This window comes from Archocentrus centrarchus, chromosome 19 (genome assembly GCF_007364275.1).
Source record: "Archocentrus centrarchus isolate MPI-CPG fArcCen1 chromosome 19, fArcCen1, whole genome shotgun sequence".
Taxonomy (NCBI): Eukaryota; Metazoa; Chordata; class Actinopteri; order Cichliformes; family Cichlidae; genus Archocentrus; species Archocentrus centrarchus.
Genome location: NC_044364.1, coordinates 8,891,029 through 8,908,171, shown reverse-complemented (window position 1 = coordinate 8,908,171; position 17,143 = coordinate 8,891,029).

The window sequence follows — 17,143 nt, the reverse complement described above, 5'->3', positions numbered from 1 at the left end:
AAAAACATTCAAGATAATTGCCAGTCTTCCCAGGAATGGACATCTCAGCAAATTCACCCCAGGATCAGACTGTGCAGTGCTCGGAAAAAAAGGACAGCAAACCAAAGAGCTACATCTTGGCCTCAGTTAGCTTGTTAAAGTTCACGACAGCACAATTAGAAAAATACTGAACAAATGTGGCTTGTTTAGAAGGGTTGTCAGGAGAGAGACTCTTCTCTCTCAAATAGACACAGCACAACAGCTCAAGCTTTCAAAGCTTCATCTTAACAAACCACCAGTTCTGGAACAATTGTCCTTTGGACAGATGAGATGTTTGGCCTTAATGTACAGTTCCATGTTTTATGAAAACCAGACACAGCAACACCAACACAAACACTTCATACCAACTGTCAAGCACGGTGGTGGAGGGGTGATGATTTGTGCTTGTTCTGCAGTTACAGAATCTGGGCACCTTGCAGGCATTGAGTCAACCATGAACTCCTCTGTATACCACGGTATACTAGAGTCAAATGTGAGGTCATCTGTCCAACAGCTGAAGCTTGGCTGGAAATGGGTCATACAACCAGACAATGATTCCAAGCACAGCAGCGACTATAACAGAATACCTGAAATTTTTCTTCTTTTACAAGCTGGAATCGTGGGGTGTACGTTATTTTTTACAGGACTACAAAGAATGCTGTGAAAACAAGTTTAGGGTCTACCTCTGGATTTCCTTCCAAATGGGTGTGGCTGGATAACCTTAAAAGGGAGGCATTCAGGAAACCTGATCAGAGGTCTGAACCACCTCTGCTGGCTTTAGTCAAAAAGGAACAAATGCACAACAGACTGGCTGAAAAAGAAAACAGTCAACATGCTGCGATGGCCTGGTCAAAGTCCAGACTCGACTGAAATGCTGTTTTGAGACCTTAAGAGAGCTGTGCATAAATGAATGCCTGCAAACCTCAATGAACTGAAGCAGCACTGTTAAGAAAAGTGGGCCAAAATTCCTCCACAATGATGTGAAAGACTGATCACACAGTCACACAGAAAATATTGCTACTAAAGGTTATTCTGCAAGCTACTGAATCACAAGGTGTACTTAATTTTTGTACCCCGCTTCTGCATTTCAGTTTAGTTAGTCCTGCTAAGAAGGCAGAGGGTGCACTTTCTTTTTATCATGGCTATATCAAATAAATTCAGTGATTTATGTCATGCTAGTTTTCATAATGTGTGTTCAAATGGGCATTTTTAGCTTGGCTGTTTCAATGATAAAAGTTGAGCTATTGTCATAGCTTTGACGGCAGCGGTGGCGTCTGTTAATCAAAAACTTTAACGTTGGCCATAACTCAAGAACGATGTGAGCTAGAAAGTTCAAATTCACACCATAGATGCATACTGTTCAAGCGAGACCTTCACAGCCGGTTAAAATTTGCACATTTGCGAGTCAAATTAATGACATTAATGGCGAGCATTACTGCACTGCAAAGTTTATCAGTTGCAGGACTTTTGGGATGATGTATTCATCAGAGAAAGGAAGATTGTGCATTACAGTAATCAGAATTAGTAGTCACTGTATACATGGTGTGGCCAGTGCAGGTCAGATTTAGCTCTTCTTGTCTTAGCAGCTCATTCCTCCACCTGTGTTATGTATTGTATTGGTCTGGATATTCTGATTGTTGCTGCTGCAGCACTGTGAAATATTGAGCACTTATACACTGTTGTCATTGCAATCTCATTTCATAATCTGCATGCGAAGGAGACATGCGTGTTTGTGTTTCTCATCCACTGTGACACTAAGCACAAGTGTTCTGCATGCTTCTAAACTTGAGTCTAGGAGCAGCAGTTTTATATAGCGCTATACAGTTCTCGCTTCTTTCAGCTCTCTCTCATTGACCTATTAGCATATTCTTATATGATCTCAGAGGCTTCACTGTTTTTCATCTTTTGCACATTTTCTCTCATGTCTCCCTTATTCTCTCTCTCTTTTTCCATTAAGCCACGCATATTTAAAACACGACCAGTTTTCCATATTCATACTCAGCTAGACCCTTGTCTAGCCTATAAACATTCTTTTTTTTGGAAGTCATGGACCAGACCTGAAAGCCCTTACATCCCAAGTAATAGGGAAAAATCCCAGCCACTGTATTAATTCTTTTTTTTTGTATTTTCATTTGCAAAAAGTATCAAAAGTTTCATGTTGAGTTTTAGACTATTCCCATTTTGCGAAACAAGTGCACACAGGCGATGCTATACTCTACCAATGCCCCCACAATATTCAAGGCAAGGCAAGTTTATTTGTATAGCACATTTTAACAAGGCAATTAAATGTGCTTTATATAAATATATTAGGCATTGAGATAAATAGAACATTGGAAAATAGCATTCAGAAAGTAAAAAAAAACAGGAGTAAAAGTCCAATAAAGTGTAAAAAAAAAGACAAAATAATTATTTGCAAACAGAAAAGCCTTCCACCTTCATTTAAAAAAACTGAAATTTGCATGACTTGCAGTTCGCTGCATCTTTGTTTCAACTATGTGGCACATAAAAGTTCTCAGTGTTTACTTTTAACTCAGGTGATCAATATGTAGCAACGTGCCAGTAAAGGTCAGGAAGAAGAGGATTGGAAGCTGGTAAATACTGATGTAAACAATGCAGGATTAAAGGTTTCTTATGGTGAGAGAAATGCACTGAGTGCGTGTGTTGTGCTTAATGATATACACAGTTCACTTTGGTGAGCAAAAACCTCGTTTCTTTACAAGAAAATGCTGCAGGGCAGCTGAGACAATGAGAGGACACGTAAGCACTGTAAGGGTTTATGATATTTGTACTGAAACGGGAATTTTTGTATGCAGAAGCATACTGACATCAATTTTCCCATTGTTTTCTCAAAACATGCGCACAAATCCGGGTTGTAATCGAGCAAACTTTCTTAATTAACTCTGCAAAAGGTGAGGTTTGAAGGTGTGAATGACAAGAGAGTGAAAAAGAGAGTAGTTCCTATTCAGCTCCTTGAGTTGTACATGTGTAGTCTGCTCACTCACCCAGGCAGCATTCGATAAGTAGTACTCAAACGATGATGCAAGAGCAGGCTTGGATACCCCTCTACCTCCTCCTCTTTTTCACCCTTCTTTTCCTCGCCTCAGTCTTTCCTCTCCCAACAACCACCCCCCGCTCCTCCCCTTGAACTGACATGGTACCCATCAGGCCAGCGACCAGGCTGGGATTCTGAGGTGGCGCCCAGACTCGGATTATTTACAAGAGCTGTAGCTCTGCAGAGACTGTGGTAATTTTTTTTTTTCTTTCAAAGGATTCAAAGGCATGTTATGGAGAACACAGAATATCTTAGGCCCGATTGTCTCTCCAAGTGTTTCTCTGAATTTCTTCTGTTACTCTCTTGGTCTATTTTTTGCAAAGCAGGAAGACTCACCACACTGACACAGTCAAGAAATCTCATGCTTATAATTATAAATACTTTTTAAACCACACTCAAACAACTAAGAGGATTAAGACTGCACTTTTTGGAAGTTCATTTGGAGGGATTTGATGAGTTTGACAGGGCTTGTCTGACCACCTCTGGGCCACCCTTGTTGATCCCCAGAAATACTTCTGGCCTTTTGTGACAAAGCAAAATGTTCTCCAGACTCTTCGACTACTGGGCAAGACACCTGAGCCAGCCTGGATAAATGCTTTAGCAGGGGATGGTAAGCGTGGTATGGTAGTTGGGTGCACGCAGGGGAGATCTCATGGATGTGATCCGGCACATGCCATGTTCCACATGCTCAGAATAGCTAGCCATTCATGGATGTCTCAGTACACACAAATACTGTAGAGTAGAGACCATCAGATGGCAAAAACATTCTGAAGGGAAGGGGATAAGTAGACCAAGCTTAGGAGGGAGATGGTTGTTAAGATTTCAGGCTAGCTGTCGGTTCAAGGTTGTTTCTGGGGAGTGTGCGGCTGTGTGGAGTCAGCAGGGGTCAGGTTTTCTGTCTTAGGTATCAGCATCCGGACAGCAATGCCAAAACAGCACAAACTGCAGAAACGATTAGACGGGGGGGGGGTGGGGTGGGGGTAGAAAGACCTCCAGTAAGGTTTCTGATCTTCTGCGGTTACTGTAGCCCCTTGGAGTGATGCCGAAAATGGATAGGAGGGGGGGGGGGGGGGGGGGGGCTGGAGTATGAGACAGCAAAGAGGAAAAGCTTGGTGTCCATCAGGAGTTGGGGAGGGGGTTTGTGACGACATGGAAATCCCGGCTTGTTGTCATGCTGGCCCAAGTGGGCCACTGATTGGCAGAAAGGCCTCAGAGTCCAGCCTGGCTGCCTGCTACCTGCCTTTGGTGGGGGGGCCAGGATACAAGGAATGAACCTGTCACTGACTCCTGCTTGTAAACAAACCAAATACCGTGGGAAAGATGAGGTGTGAAGCAGAGGATGCTGCTGTCTCCGTGCCCTGTCTCTCTCTCCCCTTTGGTCTCGCTCATCAACCCCCGACTTTTTCCTCTTGAGTCAGCGAGAAATCAAATACCACCCCCTTCCTTCACTGATGTCCTGAACTTCTGAACTTTCCTAAAACCACGTGCCATTTTATTTGTTTGCCACGTGTACTATTCAAGTGGAGCTCAGCTCTTACTGAGTTAAAGACCCTGCTATCAACACAAAAGGGCCAAATCCCTGGCTCCAATTTATTATGATATATGTTATGGATATTAATAACTAACAAAGTTTCTGCAGTTACAGCATTTTATTGAGGGGATGGGGGGGCTACAGTTTTGCATGTTTTCTTCCCTGGTGGGGATAAATATAGACTTCAGTCCTGGTTTAGCGTGTTTGAGTTTCTGCTGGTTTACTCTGAACAGCAAGCCAGTGTCCCAGAATAGGCAAGGTGGGTCTCTATGGCAACCACAGGCTTTGCACATGAGAGATAGAGATGGCCATCAGCAGCTAGGGAGGCAGACATTTTTAACCTTGACATTTTTGGAGCAATGTCATTACATCTGAGTCCAAGACTTCCCATTGCCAGCTGAGCCATGAAACCCACTCTCAATGTTCTTTCCAGTTTTTGAATACTTGTTCCCCCACTCCTCGTCCTCTTTTTCCCAACAGGTCTCACAATCACAGTCTGTCATTCTTAATAAATGCTGGAAACCAAGTGCTGTTTGTGTGCTGGAGAATCTAGAAATGACTAAGCAATGGCTGGGTTGCAAAGGCTCTCTGGAGAGGCCCTGGGGTGAGGGAATGGAGCTGGAAGGAGGAGCTGGCCCCCGAGACGCCTGCAAGCCGTCGGGATACACACTGGCCTGGCCACAAAAATGAGCCTCTGGCCAGTGTTGGCCGCCCGTCTGGCTCTACACAAATACTCTCACTGACACACGCACACACCAGTGGAAAAGTGCGACTAGAGGTAGCCGATTAGCATGTAGAGAGGAAGAACGATGATGGGAGAATTTGGGAATAAAGGGTAGAAGCGGAGTGTTGGAGTAAATTCATTCATATTTCTTCCCCTCCAGTGCAAGCAAGCCAAACCTCACGGGTGAATCAGTGTTCCTCGTAAACAAGCCACAAGCACACAATGGCGCCTCTCACTCTAGAGAGTCAGAGAGAAAGAAAGGAGCGCAATAAGAAAATGAAAGAGAAAACGAGTGACAGAAAGAAGGCATGCCAACCCCCAGACTGAGGGGAACACAACTCAAAACAAACAGCAACTCAGAGAGTGCAGCCTTCCAACAAGTCCTGGATGTTATCTTGCTAATTTAAAAAAGTGATGTGGATGCAGAATCCGATTAAATGGCTTCTTCCTTTGACCGTACTGCACTTGCCCTCCTGCTCACAGATAAACAGAAACGTAGCACTGAAACTACGCATCCAGGAAAAACCCCAATGAAGTAAAGAAGTCATCTGGGTTAATAAAGTCAAGGCTTGAATACATATCATGTCAACTATGATTGGTCTTTTGTCCTCAGCAGTCAGCTTCAGTTTCACATAGTCTCTCATGTCTCCTCAAAACCACAATTTTAACAGCACAGCTCGTTTAATCTACAACCCCATTTCCAGAAAAATTGGAAGGCTTTGTAAAATGCGAATGAAAACATAATGCAGTGCCTTGCAAATCTATTAAACCACCTGTTTAATTGAAAATAGTGCAAAGACTCATTTGGACAGGAGATGGTCTACCACTGTGCTGCATCACCCCTTCCCTTATCAGAACTCCAAGCATTAGGGAACTGACTAATTGCTGCAGTTTAAAAAAGATTTTAGCTGCTCAGGAGTTATGGGACAACAGTTTAACACCTGTTCTGCTGTGGAGCCATTCTGTTGTGATGTGCGCAGAACATGGTGTCCACAATGTGTATAATGGTACAGCTTCAATGGGGCCTTCACAGAGTGCACTAATGCACCCCTCTGCCATCACAGATTCTGGCTTTTGAACTGTGTGGTAATAATAACCCAGACAGCCCCTGATTTGCCAAAACAATTTCAAATTTTAATTGTTCAAATTAAGGAATGTTTTCCACTTTCGCTCAGTTCATCATAAGTGAGCTCGGACCCAAAGAAGGTCACAGCGTTTTTTTTTTTTTCTCTTTGCACAGTAAATTTTTACCTGGCACGAAGGGTTAAATATAGGTGTTGAAAGATTTACAGGATTCTGATTTTAATAACATTGCCCCACATATTTTGGAAAAGAGGTTCAGTGTACGATGTAATCTTGTGTAATGAAACATGCAGCATATAATTGATGAGGCAGACCAAAATCAGACCCCTTCTTGCCTGCAGAGAAAGATACATGTTTCTTATCATCGTATTTTAGTACCCAAGCTCTACCGTGATTGCACACAAAAGCAACAGGACCCTCTTAGAACTAATGTATTCAGATTACAGGCAATTATGGCTTATTACCATTTTGTGGGGGAAGCGGGGCTCATTTGCAGTATTTGTTCAGTGGATGTCTAATACCGGGAAAGGGAGGGAGCCGTGCATTTCCCTCCGTGCAAGCTGTGATGCTGCAAGAGAAGCATGTAGCATGGCTTAGATATTAATGACTCATTTCCCCCTCACCTGGAAGACGAAAGCAGAGCTAATCCAGATACTTCAGTGCTAATAGCCCCACTAAATCACTTTTTCATTCACTTTGTGGCTTGTTGTCTTTTGGAGGATATGGAAAATCAAACCATGGCATGGTGCTCAGACAAGGAACATTTTCTCACATTTGAACCTATTTTAGATTCTATCTCTTTGTTGCTAGTCTGTTGATACGCTGATTACACAACTACATTTTTGTTCTGGTTGGTAATGACAGGAATATTCACTTTTTTGTCACCAGACACAACACCAGGAAGTTTTGCGCCACTTTTATGTTGCACAACTTGCATTCCACATTTCTTTGCTGCAATTATACACACAGGCTCAAAGAGACCCTTTTTCCTTCACCCTCTCCCATTTGATCATTTTTGTTTAGCGCCACGATTCTGCAAGTAATCATAATGCAGTTTTTCTTTGAAGTGGTGACTGGTGGAGCTAAAGGAGGCAAATATTTAGATTCAAAACTGTCACGGCTGGGTGCTATTTACAGGAAACGCTGTCATCTCAGATACTTCGACTTGTGAAATCTTTACACCAGTCAAACTGCTGAATCAGCAAACTTGAAATTGTCTGGCTTTGGGGATGAGCTTTATGACTTGCCTGGGTAAGGAGAAACAGATTCTAATCAGTGCCACTCTGATCCAATTTGCTGAAATGCAAAAACAGCCCAAGCTTGGGCAGCTTTTGGAAAATTGGGTATCAGAGGTTTTGCATCATCTTCGGGTGAGAGAATGGTTGTTAATATTAGGACGGTTTTGGAAAGTAAAGGGCCAGCCTGCAGCGACACTGCTGATTCGCCTCACTCACTTACCAAAAAAAAAAAAAAGTGCCAAATGACAGCCACTTACTGACTAATACCCAATGCTGTCAAACTTAGCATCCTTCCTGTGAAAACTTTCACCACAAGAAATGTGAAGCATGAAAGGGTCGCTGTGTAGCGCTGGTCCTTTCCTCTGGACTCTCCATTGCTACTGCTGTACGATGGAGTCTGCTGCGATATATTTAGGTGTACGGTTTGGGACAGGAAGAGGGGAAGCGCTGAGGTTATTTGATTGCTTCATTATGGTCATATATATGGCCATATATTTATGTATACTTTGTTACGTATGTTATTACATGTACACCAGTGAGTGTTTGTTTGTTTGTCTGCATATGTTTGTGTGTGTGCGTATGTGTGTGCGTGTGTGTGCGTGTGTGACTGAGTCAAAAAGGCTCAGTGTTTAGACCACCCTGAGAGCTGGGCTGAGTGACAGCATGGGCCTCAAGACTCCTGCAACACACACACACACACACACACACACACTCAAGCACATACAGTGCCCAAACACACTCGTCAGCAAGCTCATTTTTCAACATGTTTTCTAGTCTATTAATGGTCTCATGACCAAATACATATCGTGCTCCAAAGCAAACATGCTGTATTAAAATTGAATAAATCACTCTGGGGTCAGGAGAGAACACAAACTTACTGCTGTAACGCTGTGCCACCTAGCAGCATCACAGCAGATGCCCCATTGGACTGTGCCTGCAGTTTAAACCTTAGGCCCCCCAAATTTCTGAATCAGTGATTTTAAAAAAAGAAGGCCAGGTTCTTTCCCTCTGTGAATTTGACAAATTACATAAATATATTGTTGGTTATTTTCAGGTGTTTCAGTGTGTGTATAGGCCTCCAGTCAGAAACAGGCCCTGCTGTGATGATACCATTCTTATCAAAGGTTTTTTTTTTCTTAACAGCTACTGTAAATAGTTGTTGTTGGACTAGTGTCTGTGGGCCGACCCCCTGCTATGTTGAATACAAACGCCACATATGTTGGTGATGTCGTAAAGATGATGTAAATTTATTTTGCAAAACAACAACACTGATAAAATTTATTGGAAACAAATGTGTGCAGTACATTACAAAAAATATACAGTGGGGGAAATAATTATTTGATTTGCTCATGTCCAAAGAAATGAACAGTCTCTAATTTTTAATTATAGTTTCATCCTAATGGAAAGAGCCAGAATATGAACCATAAATCCAGAAAAAACACATTATATAAAAGTTATAGATTGATTTGCATGTGATTGAGTGAAATAAGTATTTGATCCCTAAGCAAAACGTGACTTAGTACCTGGTGGAGAAACTCTTGTTACCAGCAGTAAGACATTTCTTGTAGGATTGCACACATCTCAGGAGGGATTTTGGCCCACTCCTCTTTACAGAAACTCTCTAAATCCTTTAGATTTCTTGGCTGCTCCTTGGCAATTCGAAGCTTCAGTTCCCTCCACAGATTTTCTTTAGGATTGAGACTGTCAGACTGGCTAGACCACTCTATGACCTTAATGTGCTGCTTCTTTAGCCACTCCTTTCTTGCCTTGGCGGTATGTTTTGGGTCATTGTCATGCTGGAAGACCCATCCATGACCTGTCCATTGGTTCCTCAGTGCAATGTAGTCGTCCTGTACTCTTAGCATAAAAACAGCCTCTAAGCGTAATGTTTCCACCGCCATGCTTGACTGTGGTGATGGTGTTCTTTGGGTCATACTCAGCATTTCTCTTCCTCCAAACACAGAGGGGCAAGTTGATGCCAGAGAGCTTGATTTTGATTTGATCTGACCACAGCACCCTCTCCCAAGTCTTCTCTGAATAATTTAGATGTTCACTGGTAATTTTAAGATGGGCCTGTACATGTGCCTTCTTGAGCAGGGGGACCTTGCAGGCACTGCAAGATTTCAATCCGTTGCAGCGTAGTGTGTTACCAGTGGTCCTCTTGTAGACTGGGGTCCAAATTGGCTTCAGATCATCAAGAAGCTCCTCTTGTGTAATTTTGACCTGATCTGCCGCTTTAGTCATGATCATCTTCACCTGATGAGGCAAGCTGTTGCATGGAGCTGATGGTCATTTTATATTTCTTCTATTTCCGAATAATCACACCAACATTTGTTACCTTCTCACCAAGTTTCTTGCTGATCGTCTTGTAGCCCATTCCAGCTTTGTGCAGATCTACAGTCGTGTACCTGACGTCCTTTGACAGCTCTTTTTTCTTGCCCATGGTGGTAGAGAGGCTAGAATTGAAGAAACGGATTCTGTGGCCAGGTGTGCTTTATACACATTACAAGTTCAGATCAGGAGTATCTGATTGCTTGATTGCAATCTGTATACCACATGGCCACACAACCTATCATTGAGAGCCAGAATTCTGGCAGGGTTTTTGGGGATCGCATGCTTATTTCAGTCAATGACATGCAAATCAATTTATAACTTTTATGTGATGTAGTTTTTTCTGGAGTTCTGGTTGATATTCTGTCTCCGTCCATGAAAACGAAGCTACCATAAAAATTGCAGACTGTTCGTTTCTTTGGAAGTGAGCAAGCTTACAAATTCAGCAGGGGATCAAATAATTATATCCCCCACTGTTTGTAAAAGCACTGAAATTTTTTTTCTCCTTCTATCAAAATCTAACAAGTTGTTTTTGTCCACTTAAAATAAGACCACTGGAGAATATGCTGTCTTTGCATTCAGAGTGAGACTCCAATTTGGAATTTTTTTTGTTTTGTTTTGTTTTATATGGCATGGCCAGTGCGGGAAGCACAATAGTGCAGTGGTTAGCACTTTTGTCTCACAGCACGAAGGCTCTCAATCCGGATCTGCTGGCCATCTGGGACCCTCCTGTGTGGCGTTTTCATGACAGACCAAAGATAATGCTTGTTAGGATAACTGATAATTCAAAATTGGCTGTAGGTTTGAATGTGAACGTGATTGGTTATCTGTCTCTATGTGTTAACCCTCTAATGGACTGCCAGTCTGTCCAGGATGCACCCCACCTCTCGTCTCATGAGAGTTGGGATAACATTCAACCTGAAAGGGAAATGGAAAAAGGCTGAAAATGTTGATGCACTTACTGGAATTAGTAAAGTCCCTAGATACATGACTGTGATGATAATGTCATTAAAGAATCACTTCCTGTCGTGCAATGACCTTGGGTCTCTGATAACTACAAGTTGTCAAGAGAAAGTTTAGTTAAAAACATTTCAAACAAACAAACCGTCCTCGTATTGTTCAGTCAAATCACCCGTTATTGCCATGAAATAACAGTACAGTATAATTACAGAGTTCACATCATAATGGTTCAGGTGGCACAGAGATAATTAAATTTTCCAATGCAATAAATGCTTTTTAATCGCTCCTCTGTGAAGTCTCCTATTGTTGGTTAATTACTGTATTAATAAAGTGTCTTAGTTTCCATACTTACAGTTTAATAATGTCCCTGCATTAAAGAAGTTCTGATAAGACTGCTTATTGAGGCGCCTCAGTTGGCAACTTTTTAAATATGCATCTTGGAGTCAGTCTCATGATCTGCTTGAGTCTGAAGTGAGTGTGTATATTACATAGACCAGTAAAACTGTACTTAAACAGTCCTGCAGTTTTCATCAGTGCATCATTGCTGAACATTATTTTGATTGATGTGTGACTCAGACTAAGAAAGAACAGAACAGGCTGCAGTTTGCAGTAGCAGAAAGGGAACGCAGTAGATACGCTGGCTTGCTGGTTGGCCGGCAGACTGAATAGGGACATCAAAGGGGACGAAGCCAGTACCGACTCTCTTTCATGATTAAAAGCAGGGGCCACAGTAATGTCTGGATGGACCATTTAAAACTAATGAGGGAAAATAAATAGAGCCATTGCCATTGGCATGTGTAAATGGAGTGTATGAAGTTCATGTGTGTGTCTATATAGTGTATATTCTGTATATACATATGGGTGACAAAGGAAAATTGACCTCTACAATGAGGAGATCTGGTGCTTCTGTTGTGCCAGTATGGGTTGGGTCCTGTTGTCCCCCTTAGAATGAAGGGTTAGTGCAAATCAATATGAAGTTGTTCTAAATGATTACTTTTGTCCTTTAATGAAGCATTTCTGTCCTGAAGGAAGTGGATGGGTCCCTGCATGATTTGATGTGAATCATATGTTATGGCCTTTGTGGTCACCAGATCTTAACCAAATATGAACACCCATGGAAGAATCTTGACCAGTGTTAGAGAGCACTCGCCGCCTCTGTCAATAAGCACCAAATAAGGGAATATCTTTTGGAAGTATGGTGTCTCAGTTCTGTGGTAATGAATGCCAAGGCCCATTCAGGCTGTCCTGGTGCCATGCTGTAGTCCAACTTCTTACTAAGACGCTAAATTTTGCTTCTTCCTTTCATTTGTCACCCCGTGTATGTGACACGGGGCAGGTTTTTGAACAACAGGCGTGTGTTTATGCTAGCGGTCAAATCGCAGACAGCACAATGAAGGCAGACATGACTGAGCACTTGACTTTCAGCTAAAGTTTCTGTGTCACAGCTTCTTAACATGGAAACTTCAAAGGAATTGACACAAAATGCTGACAACGGAGGTCAGCCTGGCTGATGTGTCATTGCTTATAAGAACGTTTTTTCACCTCTGAGATGATCCATGCAGATAGTTATCGTCACAATCTTTTAATCAGAATTGACTCACCCCTTATTGCCGGGTCTGTGTTGCTACTGTGTGTGGTACGCTCGGAGGGATGTAGGCAAGAGGCATCTCATTTTGTGAATGAGTCATGGTACTTTGGATCATTTGTCCTGTCCTCATGCTCCTGTGACGCATACAAATAGGAGCACACACACAGAGTAAGGCATATGACAGTAAGTGGAAGTGAAGTACTGATATGGGCACATCAATTTAGGGAGAATATATGAATCCGACAACAAAGCTGGTTCATCAAAGGTGAAGGCTATTGTTACCAGTGTCTACGTCATGAGTGACATCAGTGCTGAATGTATTGCAGGCATTTATTACTCATCATAATTGGTTATATTTACTTTTAAGAAACAAAATAATAACTAGGAACTCCTTGTGCTTTGTTCATATTTTTCTTTGATTTGAACATACATTTTTTTTGGCACTGCTTTTGTTTCTTTGACTGTGTTTTTCACTTTCTTCTGCAATAATTTATATTTGCCTTTCTTCTTATTTTCTAATTTGCAGTCCTCTTCGTCTTTGTCTCCTTTTTTTCCTTGTTGTCATCATCTTTTCCATGTTCAAAGGCAAAGGCACAGACTCCCGAGCTCCTAAAACAAGCCATAATTTTCTTTGTTGATAATCCAAGCGCTTGGCTGGGTGATAGTACGAAAAAGCCAACCCATCTTAACGGATTCCAGGCCCGTTTCACAATGTGACTTTTTTTTTTTTTTTATTATTACAAGTTGCATTTAGCGTCAGATTTGAATGATTTCTCAATGCAGTGCTCTTCCAAGATCTAATGGGCAATTATCTATGGAGGAGAAGTTAATGGGTGTCTCATTTCACAAAGTCCTCAGTTATTTATGTCAATGAGCACCATTGTGTGGAAACGTGGCAGACCCGTGCTAACCACTCGACTTGTTTAGATTTTCTCTATGGAATCCCACACCCATTGTAAGCCAGCAATAACCACAAGACCAATGTGTGTGTGTTCATGCATCTGCATGTCAGTGTGTGTGTGTGTGTGTGTGTGTGTGTGCGCTTTATTTGAGTGTGCCAGTTGAGCTTGTGCATATGAGCGTGTATAGATCAGTGTAACATAAATGCACGCACATGATGAAAGTGCATACTGACAGACAAATCTTCGTACACGTGCTCTCTCATAGAAACACACACATTGGCCACCCCAATACACACAAACCCATATAAACAGACATCCTGCCTCCCACATACACCACACACACACTCACCACAGACACTTACATAAGCAGAACTGTAGACCTACCACCACATACCCAGACACCCCCCCACCCCCACCCCCCACCCCCCACCAGCCACATATGCAGGCATCCCCCCATACACACACAGACAGAACCAAAGACCCACTACCAACATCAACACCATAAGGCTCAGGCATGGTGACATCACGGCCTGGATGACAGCACGTCTTCCAGCCCTATTAGTCTGATTGTAGGTGGCTCCGCCGCAGTGATTTATGGGTAAATATCCATAGTCTCTGCTGTGTTGATTTATGAGCCATGTTTTGGTCCCCTTGGTCCCCTAACCACAAGATCTGGGAGGGGGAATCCTATACAAATAATGGCATAAAAATGGAGACAGTGAGGTAAAGGGGAGGAAGTCCCGCCCTGTCACTCACTCATCACCCAGTACGGCTGACATGCTTTGACTGGTCAGTGAAATCAGGGATCACAACACACATGTGCTATGGCAACAGTTCACTTTGCATGAAGTTTCCAACCTGCACATGCGTACCTATCTAATTAGCTGTCTCCCGTTTTATCTTTTGGCCATCCATTCTGTCCGTTTGTTACAGTGTTAATAGAACAATGGGCAAAATGTCTGAGGACATCTGTTTCCTTTCCCTTTTTATTTCTGTCATAGAAGTGTCTGAGTTTTTTAAGAGCCCTAATAATTCTGTCTAACAACACAGTGGAAAATGATTAGCACAAGAAGGAACACGCTGTTCACGTCCTCCACATCAGCCTTGCATTGGTTTGAGTATATTTTTCTTTGTATTTCGTTAACAAAGCTGTAAATTATTTTTTATCTGTTTGGTTTATGAGACGTTTACTTAAACCCCAAAACACCTGTTGAGTTTTGAAGAACAACTATATTTTTGAATTGTTGTCTTGATATAATTAGACCAAAACATTTCTGACCTCTTTTACCACACATTGCCTTTTCTTCCTATTTGAAAATGTCTGTCTAAAGTGCCTCCTTTCCTTTTAAACTCAACCTCTTTTTCACCTTCTTGACCTTTTTTCTCTTAGCAAAACCACAGTGTGTAGGAGGCTCCCAGCTGCTATGAACAGGGAGCCTCTAATTGGGTTGGGATGTGCTTTGTTGCCATAGCATGCAGAATTTTTATCCTCCGAATCTGCCAAATGATAAAGCATCACGCAAAAAAGCACAACAGTTAGCTCTACATGTCCTGAAAGTCACAGCTTGGCTAATTTGCTGGCCAATTATTGCTTGCTGGACACAGAGTTGGAAGTGAAACTGTTTGTATTTTTTTATTCATGTGGCACTGTGAAATATTACAAGTGATGAGGCTGTGTTAATGAATATCTTTATACTTATTCTAGACAGATTAGTGTGCTTTTATCACTCCATCAGGAGCTGAATATATTGTACAGCAAAGCAAATCACTTTTTGAACACATATTTAAACATATTCACTAGAAATACTCAAAATTTAGGTTTGACTAATGGCTGTTTGAAGTCGTGTTTTATTAAACTGTCTCTGGGAGGCTTGCGGGGGCATCGTGAAGCCGGCTGTCACACATTTCTCCCAGAAGGTTGCACAGGAGTGATTTACTAAAGGGCCACCAGGAACCCACTGAGAGCCCTTAAAGGATGTTGCTAAATGTGAATTTGGAGGTGTGCACGTATGACAGTGAGAGGCGTGCGCATTTGCATTTGCATGCATTGTGTGTGTGTGAGATATTGTTAGAAAAGCTTCACTTGACTGGCAGGTGTTTGGACAACCTGCTGCGGCCCCTGAGTGGTGCAGGTTGGTTGCTTGCCTCCCCTCTGAAATTGGCAGGTGGATTTTTATTTATTTATTTATTTTTGAATAAAGCAAAAGTGGGTGGAGGAGGTGGAGGGACACAAGTAGAAATGGGAGGATAAAAAAAGAAAGTATGACAGTATTTCCTGTGTGGCCTTTCAGAACATTGCCAATATGTTTGACTTTTCCAGCAGCTATGAGTAATGTTCACTATTCAACTCAGGCTGCACAGTGCTTACTGGACAATGAGGTGGCAGAGATTTGTGTGTGCCCACAGCCACAGGCACTGCAAACACACAGTGAGTCATAGTACACCATACACACACACACACACGCACTGTCGCTCATACATTTACATTTATATGGCGTTTAATTTCTCTCGTAAGTGAAGCAAACAGTAAAATGTGCTCATGAGCAAATATTATTTCACAGGAGTAGGAATTTACTTCCACCTTCACTATCCTCACACACATTGGGCAGAATTTTCCCACTCTCTTTGTCTTATTCTGTGGTACATGAACTCATATTTGTTCTGATAAAATTAAGATTTCTTCAGTATCAAAGTAATCCAGTGGTAGCTGCCACCTCATGGTTCACGGCAAAGAAAAAGGCTCAACCGATACAGGACTTTTAAGCATGATGCCAGTAATTGGTGACTTAAGTATCAGAAATTCTGATATATCAGCCAGACATTCAGCAAAATTCAACTTTCAGAGTCGAGTTACCTGCACAGAGCGTTTATGTCATCCAGCACTCACCAAGCAGAAACTCTTGTGTGCTTGCTGAGTGCTTTACATACCGTTTAGTGCTAACTGCTGTTTTGCATCCAGATGTTCTCTGCAAGTGGCAGTGAATACCACCCACATGTGGAATACTGTTATTTGCTTGTGATTATTATCTATTATCTTGCTTGTGACTTAAGACAGAAAATAAAAGCCATATATGTACACACAAAAACTTAACAAAAACAGTCACACTAATGATCAGTAACAGCTAAGGACAATGTAGATTGTGCTGAATTATATCAACATCCACCAGAGATACTAAGCAGGGTGGCTGCTGCTGTAAGATTTTGTTTGTACATGCTGATTTTGTGTCTCTAAAGCCATGTTCACGCAAGATCTTTGGACAGTGTCGGGTTTGAGACATAGCAGGAGAGGGTCTGCTTCAGATGCATTCTCACTTTTGGAAATATTCCATTTTATCTGGTAAAAGGGAGCTGGTGGAGGAGAATGTGCGGGAGACAGCATACATGATGCCCACTTGCTCGCTGTGACTTCACCAGGCTGTTATCTGCGCTGTTCTCGTATCAGTGCAAATCAGTGCCGTGGGCAATCACTTTGGGCTTTGTACCAGAGAGCTGGTGAAAGATTGCGTCAAACGTACGTTCTCGCATGCATTCACATCCTGTGGGTAATTTCTGTAAGTTCAGGCTTGCGGTGCATGTTTAAAGATGGTTAAATAGTCTTGAACAATTACTTTGAACTCTGGGCCAAGAACTCACTACTGAGTCCTGCAGTCGCCACATATGATGCATTTGCTCGCCCCAAAAAACCTGAAGGCACACCATCAGTATTATTCTAAAAA